This window comes from Lissotriton vulgaris, chromosome 1_1 (assembly GCF_964263255.1).
Source record: "Lissotriton vulgaris chromosome 1_1, aLisVul1.2, whole genome shotgun sequence".
Classification (NCBI taxonomy): Eukaryota; Metazoa; Chordata; class Amphibia; order Caudata; family Salamandridae; genus Lissotriton; species Lissotriton vulgaris.
The window spans coordinates 1381327284-1381348733 of NC_141685.1; the positions used below are offsets into that span (position 1 = coordinate 1381327284).

Below are 21450 nucleotides of genomic sequence, written 5' to 3' on the forward strand. Positions count from 1 at the left end.
ACGAATGCTCTATAGACCCCTATGGGCCGACAGAGCAAAAACATGTCGACGTTTATGTATTAAGTGTTTTTTCTACTACTATGATCCAGTAACCCGATCAATTCAGTAGTACCAACTATTTTTAACCAATTGGTAACCACTCCACCTAATAAACCTACTGGGGGTGAGTTTCCAGTTTTTTTAAACATTTTTTCCCTTCTTCCCTTTTTCTTTTGACACACCACTTTTTTCTCTCTGGACACTGCACTATATGCCAGAGGTGCCTCCGGTTGAGGCGGGCTAAATCACACATTTAGAGTAACCGATGATAACGGCCGTTAACCCATATGCGGGGCGGATGAACCACATATACCGCTATATTCCAATTTGCATAGGGTTTATGAGGTTACTCTAAAATTTACTAAACCAATGGCTTAGTGTTACAAGTGTCTGTTTCTCCTTTGATAAACCTTGTACTTTCCCTGGGGAATGAGACAGACCCGTAAATCCCTAGTCCCTACACCTGTGATTGATTGATACCGAGAGAGACAACCCTGCATGTGTGAGAGATGAAATCCTGGTATGTTGCTGTCTTGACCTCACACAAATGAATCGGCTCCGCGTTGTCCATCTGTCCTCACACCTCTTGGCAATTTGTCTGCCTTTTCTTCTACTTACTCTATAGTCGTGGTGGGATTGTGGAAGGGCAACTCAGTGGATTTGCTCCGAAGTTGGGGCAAATCTGCCAAAAACTTCACAAAGTGCAAAAATACTTTAAATGCTTAAAATCCCGCTAACCAAAAGTGAGTTAAGATTCCTGTTTACAGAAAATGGTGGCTTTTTAGGTCTCGCCTACTCAGCGCGCATGGGCTGCATACGAAAAAGACCTTTAGTCATCAGCACAGCTTTGCGGGCAAAAACACGCACGCGTTGCATTGTTTTGAATGGCAACACGTCCACGTTTGGAGATTCCCTTGCGGGAGCGAGATTTCAAACCATATGTTTGTAAATAACTCGCTTGCTCCCGCAAGGGAAACCGGCCCAGGCTTCCTTCTCGATCCCCTCCCTCTGCTGCTTTTTACTTTCAGCGCGAGGCGCGCGCTGATGTTTTGTTACTTCTGAGGCTTGCAGTCGTCCATTACTTGTTTTGATTTACTGGCATAGGTGATTGATTTGTGCCTTGAAAAAGTCCACTGTGTTGCCTGACGAAACACAGGTTGGTTGGGCATGATACTGCAATATGGAAGACTATACAGCTGTGCTTTATTTGCAATTTTATATTGAGTTTGGCTGTTCTCCTCATTTTGATGTGCAATTAGTGCTCTCAGAACTTGTTTTGATGAACTGAAGCTCACCTGTTGTACTCGTGTTATCTTAGAGCTGGGGAGACAGAGTGTGGCCCTAATGCATACAACTTTGATGTTTGTATTTTTAGAAAACTCGCTCATTTGTGTAAACCGTGGGCCATAAGTGTGTGGTATGCAGTCGCTGCATGCAGTTCGTTTGTCTTTTTACTGTACCATGAGGTCTTTGGGGACGCAGCAGCTATGATTGCTTCGTACAGCCAATCAGCTGCTCTTTGTCACAGCACTGTAGACTCAGCCAGAGCTAATAGGCCAGGAAACAATAGGAACACAAAGCCCTTTTTTGCAGTGTTATAGCTTAAATGCAAGATAATTTTCAAAAGATTGATCTTGGTGATTAATAAATGAGCAGGGGGCCCTACAAAGCGTGTTGACTAGCTCTAGCCGTTCCACACTGAGCCCAACAATGCATTTTATTGATAGCCTTCAGCCATCTGTTTTGCTGATTTATTCATGGCAAACAGAATCCAGGTGAGAAGACAGGGAGAATGCAAATCTCTTCGCCTCACAATTCGGCTGCAGTGCAGGAACCGGATCAATGTTTCTGCTGCTCTTGAAAGCAATTAGGATCTTTGCGCCGTCCTCCATGTCTGGGTGATCTGATGTATTTTTCATGCGTCTCCCGCCGAAGTGAAGGCTTCATTCCTGCAATACATGCGACGAGAGCCGCAAGGTGTTTTAGAGGGGTCTTAAAATTCATTAGGCATCATTGCTTTGATTCATGTGGCTGCGCCCGCCTGCTGCAGCCTCCCCTCTCGCTGTGTCTCTTGCTGGGAAGATGACAGTTTCTGTACTTGCGTTTTATTAATGAGAGCGGCCTACATGTGTTTCAGACGGGATGACTGTGGTCCTAGATTTATGGCGATAAGTTCTGTGTCTAAAACCTGTAACCCTCTTTAGTGACTGGGAGTGGCAAGCGGAGAGTGGAAGGGAGAGATCTGGACAGAGCGACAAACACAGACATATGTAGGTATAGGGACAAACAGACAGACTGAGATATAGAGTAAGAGCGGTAGTGACAGATAGAACAAGCATTGGCATAGCCTATAGGTCTTGCCTTTGGGACCTTATAAGTGTTTAGCCATGCTACACTTGATGTTGTTGGACAAGGATATTGTGCTGGATAGCGAAACACTTATAAGGTCCCAAAGGCGAGACCTATTGGCTATGCCAATGCTTGCTTACAGTGCCACCGAGCTCCAGTAGTCTATGTGAAGGCAAACGCTGCAGATCATGTATTACTGGTGCTCAAAATAGGCCAACTGCCATAATGGGGTTAATTGGGAATCGAACCTTGGATACCATATCTTGTGACCACTTGTCACAGTTAACCTATTCCGAAAAAGTGGGAGCACCTACCTATCCTACTCGCTATTGAATGTAACTGGGGAACTGGAATTTAGGCTTTTTGTCCAGTCCCATCTTAAAGCCCCAACAGCTCCAGAACCGCAGTGACTAGAAAGGTGCTTCAAATGACCCCTGAATCAGGAAAACGAGTCTGAGCCACCGGGGAACTACATGAAGACACAAAGTTAAATTAAAACATTTGTGTTCCATTTGAACTCATATGGGTTAGGGCCTCCTCCCACCAATTCAGAATATGATCATCACTCCTTCAACTGCGTTGACAGTTCAGAACTTCTTGAGTCCTAGAATGTCCTTAACAGGTTTTAGGCTGTCCAGGATCAGTTGGAGGACATGGTAAGGCCATGTCCTGTATTTCTGTACCTGGTGCAGTCCGTAGGTTGCTTGACCACTGGCTCAAGAGGCAATTGTTGCTGGCGAGCTTTGAGCCTTTCCTTTGCTAGTCAGTTTCTTGCCTCCTGTGCATCTTTTTATGTGTTTGTTTTGCACCCTCAAATTAAAAGATTAGATTAGAGTTCCTCTTTCTCTCGTGTTGAGTCACTTTGCTCATCAAACATGCGACTCTCCTCCTCGCTTGCCTGCACCGTGAGAGCAAATGACACCTGCATTTTGAAAGTAGATGGGAACCTATTGCCTTGCTAGTGAAGATGATTTTATACTTCTCTGCCATGCTTCATTCAAGTAGGAATGGTTCCTGTGCTGTATTCACTGCCACCTACAGTCGTAGCACTACTATTTGCAGTCGGGAAATAGAAATGGTAACCTTCCCAGTAGACATTAATAAACCACATTTCAGCTGCTGTTTGGAATGCTATTTTAATGGCACATATTTGTTCAAACAATAATCGGCCACATTAGATGTCATTAATTGATTAATTGCTTTAAATTACCGCGACTGTAAGTCTGCAGGATTGTTTTTCATAAATACTTTGTGCGTCACAGACCCTCCTTTCACATTTCTTGCCCTTATGTCGATAGATAGAAACCTCAACTTATCGTTTTGAAGTGTAACGGTTGGCATGAATTAAAGAACGCCCCCCCCCCCGGAACTAAATGTTATGCTTCAAAAAGAGAGGCTCCAGTTTTCTAACTCAAAACGTATTTGTCGAATTTGATTAACTCCATTCAGATTGCCATAAACCATGCATTATCTAGAGAGTAAGTCTTATATGAAGTTATCATAGCCAAATGAGATGATAAAAAATGTGAAGACACTCACTTTATTTAATAAATTAGTACTATCGGCGATGTCAAGAATGGGTCACTATAATAATATAATGTAGAGGCAGGGCCATAAGTCAAATATGTTCCTTTGAAGTTCCCTGGGGACTGAAAATAATCAGTTCAATCCAAAACTTTGTGGCACCGTTATGGCCATCTGTACCCTTGGCATGCTTGATAACTTCCACTGTGTACATGTCATTATGCTTGGCGCTTACTTTGCCTTTCTTAAATCTACCTTAAAACACCTCCCCATGTGATCAAATGACCTTACTTTTTTTTTTTTTTTTTTTCGTAGACCAACCCCATATTGAACCCTAAGCTAACCCTAACTGCTGTCATGCCTGTTGGTTGTCACATGAATCAAAGACCGCTTTAAGCATACCTACATTCATACCTCTTTGTCACGTGCACTCTACCTGTATAGTGGCTCCTGATATTATAAATCTGCTATACATTAACCTTATATGCCAGTGGTCTTCAGACAGTGGAGCTCTTTCCCCTTTAGAGGGTTGTCGCCAAGACATTAAAAACCGAAGCTTAATTCTTGTAGTGCTGCACACCCTCGCCTATACTCTGTGCTTTATAGATTTTACTTCATGCTGTAAATCAGCTGAGGTGTCGAACAAATGAGACCCTCGACCCCCTATAATCGTAGTCTGTGGTGCCCTTTGCCATGGTTGTGTTGCACGCCGCTTCTAGATTCATCTGACCATCCGATGCAGCATTCCTTGTCAATTCACATGCTTCTCAAGAGCTCGGTGTAAATTTGAATGCCTTTCGCTTTATTATGCTTCTTATGAAGATTTACAAAAAAGAAAAGTGAAGGAAATGTTTTATACCGGAAGATCACTGGGAGAGCAGTTGTTGCATCCGGTCTCAATTATATGAATGGTAATCACATATCCATTCAGTAATATATAAAGTATGATGCAGGTCGTTGTATATGTATCAAGACCTATGCATCCCATACAAGACAAACCTACATTATTTTGGCATTTAATTATATTAGTCATTTCGGTGGCATTCGTTTTTATTAATGTCTCAGGAATTAAAATGTACTTAACCATGCAAGAATTCAAATGTATGCCAAGTAGGTCATATGCAGTGGTTTGCCACAGATGAGTGACACAGTTAACTATTTCCGAAGATAAGAACATGTGTCGTGCAGATTACAGAATGGCACATGATTCCAGTCAGCTGGTATGCCAGAATTTGAACCCCTGGAGTCCATGTTGTGCAGAAGGCTCATATTTAAATGCAACACTAGTAACACGTGACATGTAAAAACAAATGTAAATGTGGGTGCACCTTATCCATTATGCATTGTTTTGTAAATCTTGCTGTAGATGAACACGTTGCTTTCCTGTCACCAGTTCTTATGTCCTGCCTGTGCATGCAGCAAAGTTGGTACTCTATGAGCTGCAAGTGCCTGTGCACTCGGTGGACTGGAGGAGCTATGGCAGAGCAGACGTGTGGGTTGTAAAGATGGGGAAAGGAGTTGTGGCTATGGGCTATTTAGAGATCCCAGATGATGGACGAAGTGTCTCAAAAACCTAAAATTGAGGGCCCTGTGGATGGCACAAGTGCTTTGAGGATGTGTGATAGTCAGCAGAGGTGGTCTGAATGGTGCTGAATTCCTCTTAGATGCTGTGTGAGAATCTTTAAGAGTCAGCAAAGGAGATCTTAGGGTTTCTTTCTGCTGGTAGATTGGGGCAAGGGAAACTAGCATTGCTTTTCCGAATGCTCTAAACATTGGTGGAGCACATAGTTCATTAATGTTTGTACAGTGTCTGTATGGGCATGCACCAGTGAATATAATCTTTAATCTGCAGTCCTCGAATTGGCTCCCAAATGCTCGCTCCCCTCCATTAGCTTCTAATTTGCTTTTCCTGCCTCATTTGATGACCCCCAGTTAAATATTTTAACTGGTGTCATGGCGGCAGAGGTACTTTAATTATTTTCCTTAAAGTAGATTATGGGTGTGGCATAACACTTTTTAGGTTGATGCCTACAAGATCGCGCAGCTGTCTGGTTTGCCAACGACATCTTGGGTATATTCTGAAAGCCTCCCTGAGAATGCATTCCGCCCATTGCTTACTATTGGCTATGTGTCTTATATCTCCTGTTTGCTTTCTTTCTATTTGCTGACTTTATTTGTTTTAGGCTGTCCAGCTTGAATTCGTCCCTACCATGGAGCATAGCCTTTAGTTACTGTTTTCTTCTGCATGCGCTCGCTTTCTGTAAACGGACCTTTAAATCTTGTTCTTATCTTGTCATATTTGCTGTGCATTCAAAGACAGATGTCAAATGTCAGGCTCTGTCTTCTGAGGGAGCTTGATGTTTACTTTCCTTTCTCTGACTTCAAAGTGAGAGGAATTATGTGACCATCTCGCTGGAAAGCAAAGGCTTTTTTCTAGCACACAACAAAATGTAAATGTCTGTAAATGAACGGTGTAGATATTTGAGAATAACGGTACAAAAGGGGTTGGTGATGGACGGAGCTTCTGAATCAATCAGACACTCACACCCAGTCAAGAGATCTGGGTTTAATCCATCACCGTTCTTTAGCCCACTCTGCCACCCCAGTTCAGACATGGCTATGTGCAAATCAGTCTGACCCTGTGCCTCATGGGAACAGTGCAGCCCGAACTGCCAAGCCATGTCTTCCCTGGACCGGAAACAAGCTTCCGAGGACCGGTTTCTGGCATTCCAGCCTTCTTCAGCCCGGCTTGCTTGAATCCAGTGGCAAAGTGAGCAAGGGACTCACGTCTGAGTATACCCTGCCACACTTATGGTGGCCAAAAGTGGTACAAAAGGGTTGGTGATGGACTAAGCTTCTGAATCAATCAGACACTCACACCCAGTCAAGAGATCTGGGTTAGACTGATTTGCATATAGCCATGTCTGAACTGGGGTGGCAGAGTGGGCTAAAGAACGGTGATGGATTAAACCCAGATCTCTTGACTGGGTGTGGGTGTGGGTGTCTGATTGATTCAGAGGCTCTGTCCATCACCAACCCCTTTTGTACCGATATTTGAGAATAAGGCAAGGACAAATGAAGCAATGCATTTTTGTATTTCTGAAGTATGGTGGAAACAAATATTTTAATACAGTCAAAATAAATCGATGAACTGGGCGATGACCTTTCCTCATATTATTGTTTGTGTGTTGTATACTGTTATTAATAATATACTGTTATCAATAAACTATTTCTCTGCAAATGTAATGGTCATTTCAATTGAAAATGGGTTATCTTTAATGGCAGTGCTCTACCACACCATGCATACTCCACTTTATTACATGCTATTCTACTCTAAAGCCTGCCCCACCACTCCACTCTACAGCCTGCCCTGCCACTTTGCCACACCACTTCCATCTGTGACCCTTCACGCCCCCTCCCCTCTAGTCTACTACACGCTGCGCTCCTCAGCTCACTCTATGGCCTTCTACTACCTCCATGACTCTATGGCTGTACATTCATGCCCCTTTTCTCCCTCCATGACTCTATGCAAATACACTCTACTTCTTCCAAGACTTTATGCAACTACACTCTACTCTATCCCACTCTACTTCACTCTATCCCAAACTCCTCCCTCCACGACTCTGTAATCCATCCACAACATTCCCCTTAGTGCCCATTCTTTCTGTGTCGTGCTACGCCCCTTCCCTCTGTGCCATATCCCTCCCCTCTACATCCCTCCAAGACACTCCACAACTCTATGGCAGTACATTCTATGCCCCTCTCTTCCTTCCACAACTCTATGGTAGTACATGCTATGCCCCTCTACTCCTTCCACAACTCTGTGGCAGTACATTCTATGCCCCCCTACTCCTGACATTAACCTATGGCAGTACATTCTATGCCCCTCTTTTCCCTCTACAACTCTATGGCAGTACATTCTATGCCAATCTCCTCCCTCCATGATTCTATGCCACTCCACTTTACAACACTCTTCTTCCTCCATGAGTCTGACACTCCACGCTACTCTTCGTCACTCTACACCACTTTAATTCCTCCATGACTCAACACTCCAGTCTATGGACCGCACTCAACTCCACTCCCTCCATGACACTCCACTCCCTCCACAGCAATGTACTCCAGTCTTCGCCCCTCCACTTAACGCCACACTGCTCCCTCCACAACACTGCACTCTGCCACACTACTCACTCCACTCCCCTCTACGCCATGCCACTCTAGTCTGTTACACGCCACTCCTCTCCATGCTGCGCTTCTCCACTATATGCCCCTCTACTCCTTCCATGACTCTTAGCCCTTCTTCTTCCTTCACAACTCTGTTGCAGTTCATTCTTTGCCTCTCCACGACTGTATGCCACTACATTATATGCCTCTCTACTCCCTCCATGTCTCTATACCACTACACTCTATGACACTACTCACGACACTCTACTCCAGTCTATACCCCTCCCCTTAGTGCACTCCCTCCACGACACTCCACTCCAGTCTACGCCCTTCCACTCAATGCCACTCTACTCCCTCCACGACACTCTACACCACTCCCTTCTAGTCTACTACACTCTACGCCCCTCTACTCCCTCTACTATTCCATGCACCTTACTCCCTCCACAACTCAATTCCACTACATTCTAAGCCCCTCTCCACCATTCTGCGGCAGTACATTCTGTGCCCCTTTACTCCCTCCACAATTCTATGCCACCACACTCTTCGCCCCTCTCCACGACCCTGACACAGTACATTCTGTGCCCCTTTACTCCCTCCAATAACTCTATGGAACCACACTCTTCGCCCCTCTCTACGACTCTGTGGCAGTAAATTCTGTGCCCCTTTACTCCCTCCAAAACTTTATGCCACTACACTCTACAACCTCTCCACAAAACTTCATGAAATTGTGGCATTCCACTCTACGACAATCTACTCCCTCCACAACTCTATGCCTCTGTAGGCTACGACCATGTATTCCCCCATGACTCGGTCAGTACACTATTCTATTCCACTGTACAACACTCCACTGTACAACCCTCTTCGCCCCTGTACCCTTCACCACTCTAATCCCTTCGCTCTGCGCCCCTTACTCCGTTCAGTGCCACTAACCTTTAGCCATGCTGGATAGCATCTACCACGCTGGTGTACAACATTGCTAAAACACATTGGCAAAGCCAGAAGCTCTTGCATAGGTGAGATTTATTGGCTTTGCCAATACTTGTTTAAATAGTTCAAAAAACAGTGCTCTAGATCAGTAAGGAACCTGTGTGTTAAAGTAGCAATTGCCTTTACAACCTCGTGGTAAAGCAGACTGTGTAGTATTCCACCTCATTGGGCTACTGGAACAACCGCTAATCGGATCACTGCTTCCTAAGTGATCGAGTTGTTTTTGTACGTCTTGCGCTCTCTTCATAGAGAATGTTGCATTAGATGTAATTCCAAGAGGCATGCAAATTGCTGTAGTGCCTGCTAACGGGTATTCTTTTTATTCCTGCAGAAAATGTTTCTTTTCACCCATACATTCCTGTAATCCATGTTCCTTCACCAAAGTCCTCTTGTAGCATATCCGTTGATCACGATCTATAGGCATATGCTTGTGCAGAAGGAATTCAGTCCTCCAGACGACACTCTCTAGTATGGCTGATTGCAGCATTAAATTAACGGGCTCTTCGCGGGAAGAAAATGTGGTGGGCATACATATGCATGGGGCATCCTCTGAGTCGTTAGTTCTCAAGTATTCAGAACGATTTTCCATCGCTTTGCCATCCAAAACTACTCTAAAAATAGCAGTGCACACTTTTCCAGGATAAGAGAGGATGTAATACACCCTTATTTCATAGAAGTCTAAAAAAAATCGTTTGGAGAGAAAAAAAAAGTAAATCTAGAGAAAAAAAGTGCACATACGCGCAAGGGCCGACGTGAAGGCATCAGTGCACACTTAAAAAAAATTACAAGTTGCATACAGTCCAATGCGCACGCTCCGGTATGTCTGAATCACCAGATCAGAGACGTGCGCTCATGTGGCATCATTCACAACGTTTTTTTCTTTGAGTAGTTATGACAAGAGTAAGTCACACCCAAGTTGAGAGCAAGGTACGCCTATTCCGACTTCTAACTAATCGTCTGTAAATCATACCTTTGTCAATGGCTCATAATTCGAAATTTAACTGCACATGACTTGTCTGATTCCTAAAATATAAGATGGATTTAATGAATTTGCGAGATGTGTAAAACTGAACTTGTAGCCTATGGAGTTTCACCCTATAGATTATATATGATAAAATAACCCCGTATAGCAATACAGAGTGGCAGGTCACCATTATCTGTAATAAATTAGCAGGTCTAAGGATAGCACATACCTAGGGGAGGGAAGGGGAAAGGCTTAATCTGAAGGATTAGTGTTTAAAGCCATCGCCATTTTATAGGACAAGTGTAAAGTCTAGCTAAGTACAGAGTAAAGAACAAGGACACTTTACAAGTGTAAGAGCATTTTCATGCGTGATTTACAAAGTTTTGTTGGGGCATACTTTTATAACTATATTGAAAAGGCTGTGAAGTTGCGTCAGAGCTGCTGACTTAAAAACTTGGGAACCAGGTTTGAGTGTTGGTGTCTGCCTAACATCCTGTGATTCTGGGCACATCCCTTAATCTCCTGTACCTTAAACATATATCAATGTGACTTTGTGCAATGTAACTGGTGCTCATGTAAAGTGCTCCATATTTTTCTGTCCAGTTTGTGCTATATAAAAGTTTTAAAAAATATATGTAAAAAATCCCTTTCACTGTTCTCCATTAGACCCTTTTCTTTTCTTGGTCCTCAAACCAATCAACTGCTTCTGAAGTACACATTCCAGTGCAGGTTAGGGCTGCATGCGTTAGTGCTAAGAAGCTTAATGAGCAATGGGGCTATTACATGCAGTCTTACTATTCGGTAAAGACAGTGCTTTTAAATGGGCCGGTACTCACCGGTACTGAGTACTGGCACTTCTCATTTTTATCACTTCGAGTACCGGCACTTCTCTGCGGCCAAGGAGAGTACCGGTACTCATCAAAGGTAGGCTTATTGATGCTTTGGCGCACAAGCACGACCGAGGCTGTCAGACAGCCAAAGCACCTCTGTAACCAAAGCAGAGTGTAGGACTTACATTTATGCTGCTCAGCCAGTGTGTATGTATAGAACCTTGGAATGCTTGATGACTGTGTGGAATGTTGGTGTGCCTGGTTGATTGGAAGAATGTCAGTTGGTGAGAGTGGGCTGAGCAGCGAAGATGCAGCTCCTGGTGGGACTCTGAACCAGCTCTGAATTGGACTTGAATTAGCTATGAGCCTGTAACTACCATTTTGGATCTTGATAAATAAACCCCTACATGAAACTACTTTGTGACTACTATTTTACTTTACAACACAGAGCCACCTCTAAACTATTCGACAGGGCTCATTTCGCATAATGTCCGGTGTTCCCCACCACGCTGTGTTTGACAGAGCAGGGACCTTTCAGGCCTTGTGCTGTCAATCACATTCACGCCATGGTGTGTATGTGTGAACACACTCGAATCCAAGCATCCTGCTGACAGCAGCAATTAAAGAAAGCCGCGGGAGATAAGGGGTGTGAAATGGCCTTTATCCCACCAAAGTCTTTTGAATGAGAGTCTGCCTACTTTTGAATGGGTGTTTGCGTGCTTGTTTGCGCATGTTTGTGTGTGTGAGAGAGAAAAGCGAGTGAAAGAGGGAGAGATTCCAGACACAAGGGAGGTATTTAAAAAGACATTACGGGAATGCTTGTGTGAGCATTGCTGATTTGTTCTGTGATTGCGCACTTAAGAATATATAAGTAATCGGCCACATAGTAGAAGTGTCTTGTCCTTAGCCCCGCCCCTAGCCCAGCCCACTTGCTACACTCGTAGCTCATTGTAAGAGTACCTGCACTTATTTTTTCCCATTTAAAGCACTGGCTAAAGAGATCTATCTTCAGTCACGTTTAAGAGCAGGTTAATCATTGACCTCCAGTTGACCCCTGTAAATTTATCGCTTTAACTTTCTATGTGAGTCGTTTATGTTTGCTCATTTAAGATCATTCTATGAGTTTTAGCAATAAACCGTACTGATCTGAAAGGAAGATTACCTGTAACAGTGACCGAAGCCACATTTTGAATTTTCATGCGACACGTATAGGTTGTGTTGCCCTTTCAAGGCCAACTTCCTCTTTGATATATGTAATGAACTCGCCTAGAAAGGTGGAGCATGGGTAACGGATTCAACACTGGTTTAACAGAGGAGAAAGAACTTGGCATAGGGCTCATTAAACAGCTTCAAAAAACATGGAGGCTGGACAACCCTCTTTAGGTCTCGTTTTTTAGGTCGAGCTCGACCTGCATTCAATGCGAAGCATTGATTGCTGTCTGCTCGGAGCCTATTGTCAGCCGTTTCTAGGAATGAAGACACGAGTCAGACGCTCGCTTTTGCAGTCTCAGTTTTGACCGCGGGAGCGTGCCTCTGAGACGCGCTTGCGCAGACACACACACAGCCCCTGCTTTCGCTTGACTTGCATGCAAACACGGCGCACACGCACACACAGCCAGCCCCTGCACACACACACACAGACACGCACACACACACACGCATGCATACACAGACACGTATGCATACACCCGCCGCAGCCCCCTACCCCCCCTGCTTACACACACACACACACACACACCCCGCCCCCCCTTACAACTAAGCCCCACTCACCGCATCGCCGCCACTCCTGACTTCGGCAGCCACCGCAGGGCTCTACCTCAGGCATGGGAGCCCCGCCCGCGTCACCAATGCTGCTTTCTGGCAGTCTGTGGATGCGGGCTTCACGCAGAAGGCGGAAGTCCCGCCCCACGACCGACTTCACGCTGCCGAACTTCCGGTTCAATAAATTGTGATTTAAAAGAAAGAACCGTATTTCCCCTATAAACTGCCAGAATTTTGGCCCAACATGTTCCTTTTTATAACACTAGTTAAAAGAAAGGTAAAACTTATTCGGCAATATAATCAACAAAGTACAATCCTGGTTTTCCAAGATTAGGAGCTAACTAGTAAACCTTACTAGTGGCTGCTCGTTAGCTAGCTGTGTAATTCTAAACTATACTCCACGCTACAAGCCTAGCGCTTTGAGCAGCTCCTCGAACTGCAGCTGTGGTAGATTAACGAGGCGCCTTGGTGAGGATTGTAAGAGTCTCCACCCTTCATGCCCGCATGTGAGTAGGCCACCCAGCCTGAGTAGTTTATTTACCACTTCTGTTTATCCAATCACAATATCCGGAAATTAAATGCAAGTAACACATGGACCTGGGAGACTTGGCAGATGTGCTCCCATCAAGCCTGCACGTGCTTCTAAGAGTCAGTCCATGTGTGAGACCCTCAGTCCTATCTAGCTATTTATTTATTTATTTTGCGAATTTATATACCGCAAACATTACCCGAAGGTGTCAGAACGCTTTACATAAGATCCAGTTGCATTACATAAGGAATTTGAATTATATGAGTTACATAAAAGGTACATACAGCAAAAGTTGCATATAAACAAGTTGCACGTTCGCACAAGGAAGATAAAAAACAGTAAAACGTTACATTCACATAGGAGTAGTAGTAAGTACAAAGGTCTACTACAAACGCTAGTGGTTAGAGATATATGTATACAAGTTGCATATTCACTCAAGTATTTACAGATGTCAGTGTTATTAATGACATGTATCATGTTCAGACACCCTCGATTTTTACCTGTCTGCTGTTTAAGAAGATTGCCTTCTCATCTTTGGCATTATGCTTTTCTGTTAATACGTCTTTCAGGTTACCGATGAATGATGCAGTAGAGAGGTGTAGAACCCACCCACAGTTTTTTTGGCTGTACTTTTGTGTATTTAAAATATGAAAAATATAAAGTGGTTTATTGTTTTCAAAGGATGAGTAGATATCTTTTTCTTTGCTTTCTAGTACTTTTAGTCATTCCTCAATAATGGAACGAAAAGGACCTCAAGCACTAGGAAAACCTACACTAGTTGAGCTAGTCGCGTTAGGACGTTGAAAACTGCAAGTCCCAGCATGCTTAAGACCTGTTAGCTAAAAAAAAGTGGCTGAGAGTCAACTACACGACAATTGGTCATTAATGTCTACAAGGGTACCAACTAGTGCTTTCTTAATAAAAGCACTGAATAGTTTTCCATTCTTCAAAAAGCAGCAACAGTTTAACATGAATACTCCAACAATTACACTAAAGAAAACCTAATAGCCCCTCAAATTCACTACAAATGATCTGCTACACAAACTATTAATCACTTTAAAATAAACTGCTCATAACATACATGATGCAGCAGAATCCATTAGATCTGACATAACTGGTGATGTATATCATCTTACCATTGACATGGGTATAATATAGTTTGTATGGATATGTATCATTATTCTATTGTGTTAAGTCCAGTTGTTTACTAGTTTTACATGTGGAAGTTGTCCAGTGTGAGGTATGGTTTTGATCACAAAGGCACAAATTATGGTTTGTGTAGGGAACTTTAACCAGTACATTTCAAAAGTTTTTAGGTTTTGTGTTGAAACCATAGCGTCACAGTGAAATCATGTTATGTTAGAATTTTTAGAATGCAACAAATACTTAAGGGGAGCAATGGCAATATGGAGATAGTAGTCCGCAAGAAAGCATCAATAAGATTGCATAACAAACATTAACGATGCCAATAGGTCTGGCTTTAAAGAAATGTTGTATGATAATATGAAACATTACAAGTAAATAGCATGGTGATGAATAAGGCATGCCAACTTGTTACTCTCTGTGTCACTCAGATTGCTATGAACGTCAATGAATAGAGGAACAAGTTTGAAAAATGATGTCCTACTTTAAAAAAATAAAATGTATTTTAACTGTTTGTAATGTTTATATTGCATTACAAATGCTATATGTGTCACATTTGCGAAAGTTAAAACTATTGGCATTGTAAATGACAAACCTATTAATTTCGCTATTTTCAAAACCAACACATAAATAAAAAAAGTCTTTTACAATACCAATAGCTCAAACTTTCCTAATGCGAGACCTATTGCATTGCAAATGCTTGTCTTGAGTTCTTATAATTCTTCCCCCACAGAGACAGTATGGAGTGGCGTGCGTCTGATATCATCGAGTTGTTCTCACATTGCTCCCGACGAGTTCTTTCTCCGTTCTGTTGTTAATTGTGCACTATGCCCGGAAATCACCATCACTTTTTTTTTTTCTTCGACACTTTTTTGCTAGTATAATTCTTATTTTTCTCCAGTTCCTGGTACAGTGTTCTTTGTTCCTGGTTACAAGATGGTGTGCAATTTAAATGCACTTACAATGCCATACGGTCTTCCAGTTGTCGAGCCTAAGCGAGCCTACATCCCTTCAGTCCAAAGCTTCATGTGTTGGTATTTTTCAAACAATTGCACATACTTAACAAAAGTAAAAACTCTCAGTCACTTAATTTGTGACATTTCAATGCATTACATTGTGCGACTTAAAACTTTAATTTTCTAATAGATGAGGTATGCACTCCTTTATTTTTAGTCTAGTTTGTCACATTTGCCAGCAGTGCGTTACTGTATTTTGTCTCAAGGTAATACAAAATTCACAGTATGATACACTGGCAACGCCCCACTTAACATGAGTGATTTTTCTGATTTATTAAGCTGCAATAAAATTTTCTTTAGAAACGTTTAAGATGGCAACCAAAAATCAATGATCGTGAGGTGGTTAACATGGATTGAAGAAATAACTGTTGAGGTGTAGAGAAATCGTGCTGACTGTTTGACAATGGTTGGCGAAGACCCATATATAACACAATTATTTCTCTAGCTAATGCAGCAAATACCTACTGTACGATTCAGAAAGGAAGGGACTAGTAATCATTTCTTTTGAATAGAATTAAATGTACTAATAATGCTATTTTGAACTTTGAGAAGAGGGGTGCCACAGATGTATGGTAGTTGGGTGGTGCAATGCTTGTGGGTCTAGCTCTAGCAGGTAGAAAGACTGAAACTTGGGTTTCACAGACAGAAACGTGATTGTGACTGGAAGGTGTTCTGTTTGATGGAACTCGAAGTTTGACCTGGTGTGTAATGTTACATGGTGTCAGGTAGTTAGGAGCCAATACCTTAACTTCATTGTATACCAGTTTTGGTATCTTGTATATGGCTCTGTTTATGAAAGTTGGACATGATACCTTCATGAAGGTGAAGGTATCATTACGCAGGGGTATGCCTCAGTAAATTATAGAGTGCAGTTATCAAAATTTAGTAGCATGTCTAGTGGTGTGACGGAGTAGTGGGGGGGCTCGTTAACTGACTGTTGAAGTATTCTGGTCTACTGAATACTAATGACTTCTTAAATGATTTAACGTGTTTCGAATTTTATATGTAAGAAAATATTGCCTATGTTATGAAGGTGGAAAAATGTTTCAGTAGCTGTGTTGCTTAAGAGGTCTTCAGTTCTTATGGAAGAACTGAAGAGAACTCTAAAGTCTGTGATCCAATATTTTCTTACTTTCTTGGAGGCAATTCCTAAGCTGTCTTCCTCATCTCCTTTTGCTATAAGGGGCTTTTTTGTGGTGTCCTCCTTAATCCCCATGCTGCTCAATATTTATGTTGCTCCTTTGGTATCCCTGTAGCTCGTTCGGTCTAAAGTTCTAAGCATTTGTATTTCAAAGTGCCCAAAAGCTTCGGAAATGCACTCGGTAGCAGACAACTTTTCAAAGTTCATTTAATTGCAGCACACCAGCATTTTAGCATCCAGAAATAAATCCCTTTTTCCTGACGCGTTTAGTGCTACATTGCACTTGTTCACATTGACTAACAGCAAAGCAAACAGCCTCGATTTTCTGTGCATTTAAATAGTGTCCTGCTTGATGATTGGATAACTCGGGTAAGTTCGAATTTGTTGCATTATGGAACATGGTGTTCCCAGGCTTGAGTCACACCCTCCAGTGGGCCTTGTTTTGTTGTTTTAATTTTTGTCATTGTCGTAATTGCCTTTAGTGGGCCTCTGGACGTCTTTCCTGGTGGAAATCCTGCTGTCCGTTACCCCGCAATAGTGTTAAGGAAAGTCCCAACCTCCGCGGTCCTCAGTTTAGGCGGTGCCACTTCCACAACAGGACTGCCGTTTAATTTTTGTATTTCAAGGTGCCCAAAAAGCTTCGTAAATGCACTCGGTAGCAGACAAACTTTTCAAAGTTCATTTAATTGCAGCACACCAGCATTTTAACATCCAGAAATACATTACTTTTACCCGACGCGTTTCGTGCTACATTGCACTTGTTCACAGGATTGACTAGCAGCAAAGCAAACACCCTCGATTTTCTGTGCATTTAACTAGTGTCCTGCTTGATGATTGGATTACTCGGGTAAGTTCGAATTTGTTGCATTATGGAACATGGTGTTCCCAGGCTTGAGTCACACCCTCCAGTGGGTTTTGTTATGTTGTTTTAATTTTTTGTCATTGTCGTATTTGCCTTTAGTGGGCCTCTGGACGTCTTTGCTGGTGGAAATCATGCTGTCCGTTACCCCGCAATAGAGTTAGGGAAAGTCCCAACCTCCGCGGTCCTTAGTTTGGGCACTTTGAAATACAACAGTTCTTATTATTTGTGCATGATGCATAACTCGTCTTTCCTCATGATGGAGATTTAGCTTGTCTCCATTCTGAGCTCAAGGATTGCATGTATGCAATGGCAGAACAGATGAATTGCATTTCTCTCCGAGTTAACATGGATAAGACTGAAGTAGTGCTTCAAGCAACCCTTTAGCCTGTTCCATTTAAAGCTGGCCTCAGCTCTGCACCTTTGCCTGTAACTTGGGAATTCTTTTTTAATCCCATCTTTTTCATCTGCACACTCAACTAACCTCGACCTGATACTTCATTCTAATAGGGATCTGAAATACCATTGCGCTATATCTGCTAATCACCAGAGAACTGTTATCCTTTCCTGGTTCGAATGTAGTAACTCATTGTTGGCCTTCTTACAAATGAGGTTGTCCATCTTCAACGTGTTGAAAGGCTGCCTCCTGGGTCATCTTAGTCGTAAACAGATGTCCGAAATCTCATTGCACCTGCAGTCCCTACATTGACTTCTGTGAAACAACGATGCTTGTTCAAGGCAGTCTCCCTTTGTCACACCGCTCTTCATTCTACTTTCCCCAACTATCTGAACCTCTCCAATAACAGCTATATTCCTTCAGGAGCCTTTCATTTGAGCTCAGCCAAACGTTGGTTGTTTTTATATTTTGAAAAACTCGCACAGGTGGACAGATATTATTAACAATAATCAGCAAGGCATGAAACTCATCCTGCCTATTTTCACTCCACTGATTTGTCTTCTCATATTCAAGAAGCTGCTGAGATAGTGTCTTTTTAGCCTTTGATACAGTTGTATCGCTTATTGTGCTTCCTTCCCAGTTTGGGTGCGCTCTTTTCCTGGGAAATTGAGCTCTTTAGAGATTATTTCATCATCTGAACTGTACTCTGGTGGTTGTGTTGTTTAAGAAGTTTTACAGTTCCCTGGAAGAGGTGAAGGAAACTCAAGGGTATGTGGCCGAAGGAAGCATTTCAAGGAATGGACCATCGGAGACAAATATAGAAAGGATGAAAAGGAGAGATCCATGCTAATGAGAGAATGAATGTTACCTAACCTTTGGAGGCGTTAAGCATGAGTGAATGGCAGTGATGTAGTCTGAGATGAAATAGGCATACAAAACAGTTTGATGGGGGGAATGTTTGCATCAATCTCAGCAACATGTAATTACTTGGTCTACATCCCAATCCATCGTTATTTTGCACAGAATGCCACCTCAGTTTGGACTCTGCTGTATGCAAATCCATTTTGACCCTGCTTTAGTAGGAACAGTCTAGCCCAAATTGCCAAGCCAGGTCGTCCCTGAACCACAACTCAAGCAACCCATGACTGGTTTTGCCTTAGTCATGGGCTCATCTGCCAGGTACTGTTGTATAGCGTTTTAGGACCCTAGTGTAATATTCCAGATTCATGCCCTTATATAGGTATAATTCACATTACCCTTATATAGGCATAGAAATCATACCCATATTTAGACGAAGCCTATGCAGTCCTAATACAGGCATGGCTGCTCCCACTAGTTCCAAAAAGCCACAACGATTTCTTGGAAAACTCTGCTTCTGCAGTCCGGGACATCCCCTTTCTTGAGTATTGATTTGCCCTAGAAATCATGGCATTTTCAAAGAATTACCGTTCTTTGGTGAAGTTATTATGTCCGACTTTATGTCAAACCAGGCACCCCTAAAGGTATAAATATGCCCACACTTGCCCTAGCAAACACACAGTGGTTTGAAGAAGTTCGACTATCTACTTGCCTGACACAGCTCGCTACAGCAAGTGCCGAAGGAAGATGATCCTCCAGCTGACTCACTGGCAGAGAGGCTGCCTTTCTCTCGCTGAGAATCCAGCTCCAGTGTTTCCAAGCTCCCCTTGCGGGGTGTTGGGAAATCGAGTCCCGAGACAGAGATACCAGAACTACTCCATTCTAAACCAAGGTACGGAGCTGATTAGACCCTAAGAGAGATCTTTAATGGATTCTTGGTAAAGAAACTAAACACATACTTACTTTTTCCCTCGTACTAGACTTAGGTTAGGTACATCGGGGTAGGCGTATTTTAGAAGCACCAGTTGAGTACTTTTAGTGTTATTTATCTATGTATTTTATGGCTTAGAAACCATACCATGCTTTTACAGTATTATTTTATAATACTCTTCTTGATGTACGCATTCTACTTTACAGCCATTATTGCGAATGTAGGAGTTCATTTCTTCTACATGAGAAAGATGACTGTTCAATAAATACTTTTATTGAAAACGCCTGTCTCTCTATTTCTCTGCACCTGTGATGAAACGAAGCATGGACGATTGACCGAGTGAAATATCTATCTATTGTTTCCACGACTCAGAAGATCAGTTTTATCTTAGGGAAACAAAGTTGTCATGTTTATGTGGTTGTCAGAAACTAATCCCTTCGTGTGCATTCGAGAAAGTTTCTAGTGACCTCTGAGCTAGCTGGCACTCACAATTAAGTCTAATATATTTGATAGAGATCTAGTCGATCTAAGTCCTACGTCAAATCTATAGGATATATTATTCCAATGCGCAGAGCCTATTGAATATAGGAACTACGCTACAGTACAACTGGGTTACATTGATAGTACACAAAACCCATGTTTGGTTATTCCATTTAGTTTTTTTTAGTCTTATATAGCACAAACTTGACTCAAACATATTGGGTATCAGACCACTTTACATGAGCACCAGTTTTGTGACACAAGGACACATTCATTTTGTTAGGCACAGGGAGATTGTGATTCGCCCAGAATCACAGGAAGTTGATTGGCGTTGCCGAGACTCTAACCTGGTTCTCCAGCTTCGAGGTTGACCGCTCTATAGCCGTAAGGCTAAATTCTCTCCCACATTCCCTTTTAGACCCAATAAATATACAAAACTGTTATAGGTGGAATATTGGAATTGATCCCAGCCACTGGTAATCACTTGGGGTCGCATTCCAATCTGTTGTTATTTTTCACACAATACCACCTCAGTTTGGACCCTTCTGTATGCAAATCAGTCTTGACCCTGCACTAATAGGAACAGTCCAGCCAGAACTGCCACGACAGGTCCTCCCTGAACCAGGATACAAGCAAGGATGGATTGAAATGCAGTCCGAGCTATTGCCACTGGCTTAGATTAATCCATGAATTCCATCAATCACCTTGTTTTTCAATTTGATGCCTCAAGTATGCCAGGTATGCCCAGACGTGGGTCCCGGGCTCATTGTACCATTGGAACCAAGCTATACGTAGCTGAAGAGCCCATAACAAAGGCGAAACCGGTCCTGGGTTGCTTGTGTTTTTGTTCAGGGAAGGCCTGGCCAGGCCTGGCAGTCCAGGCTGGACTGTTCCCATGAGGAGCAGAGTCAAGACCGATTTGCATATGGCTGGGTCCATACTGAGGTAGCATGGTGGGCGATATACAATAGATTGGGATGCAGCCCAAGCTGTTGCCAGTGGCTGAGATTGTTTCAAGTATTCCATGCTTCATCTTATTTTTAGGGCTCGCCTAGCGTTACAGCGCATGCGCTCTGCAAGACCTCTTGTGAACAAGGAGATTTCAGAAGGGGACTTGAAGCCCGGCCCATCAATCCCATTGGCTGGCGTCATCCTTTATGCAAAACGCTGGCCTCTTGTTGGAAATGAGGATTATTTGTTACCGCCCTGTCTCCTTTTCGTCCGGCTCATCCGGACTGGATTATCTGCTAGCTGGCTGTCGTGACAATATTTCTTATCTTTGGAGGCGTGGAGGGACGGATCATGTTTACTCCCGGCAGACATGGAGCTCCGAGGCGCAGGGGGTCACAGGGAGGACAGGAGGATCCCGGCACACTCAGATTGCTTTTTCGCTGAGGCAGCAGCGCAATCATTTTTTGCATTGTGCTTTCACTTGAAGTGAAAGCGCGATGCAAAAATAAACACACTGCTGTGTGCGTAAT

At 42.9% G+C, this 21450-nt stretch overlaps 1 protein-coding gene across 2 annotated transcripts in view; it reads left to right on the top strand.

Moving 5' to 3' along the window:
* The window catches only part of WASL (WASP like actin nucleation promoting factor), a 274169-nt gene that overhangs the window by 25902 nt on the left and 226817 nt on the right, over positions 1-21450 (top strand). The window lies entirely within an intron of this gene.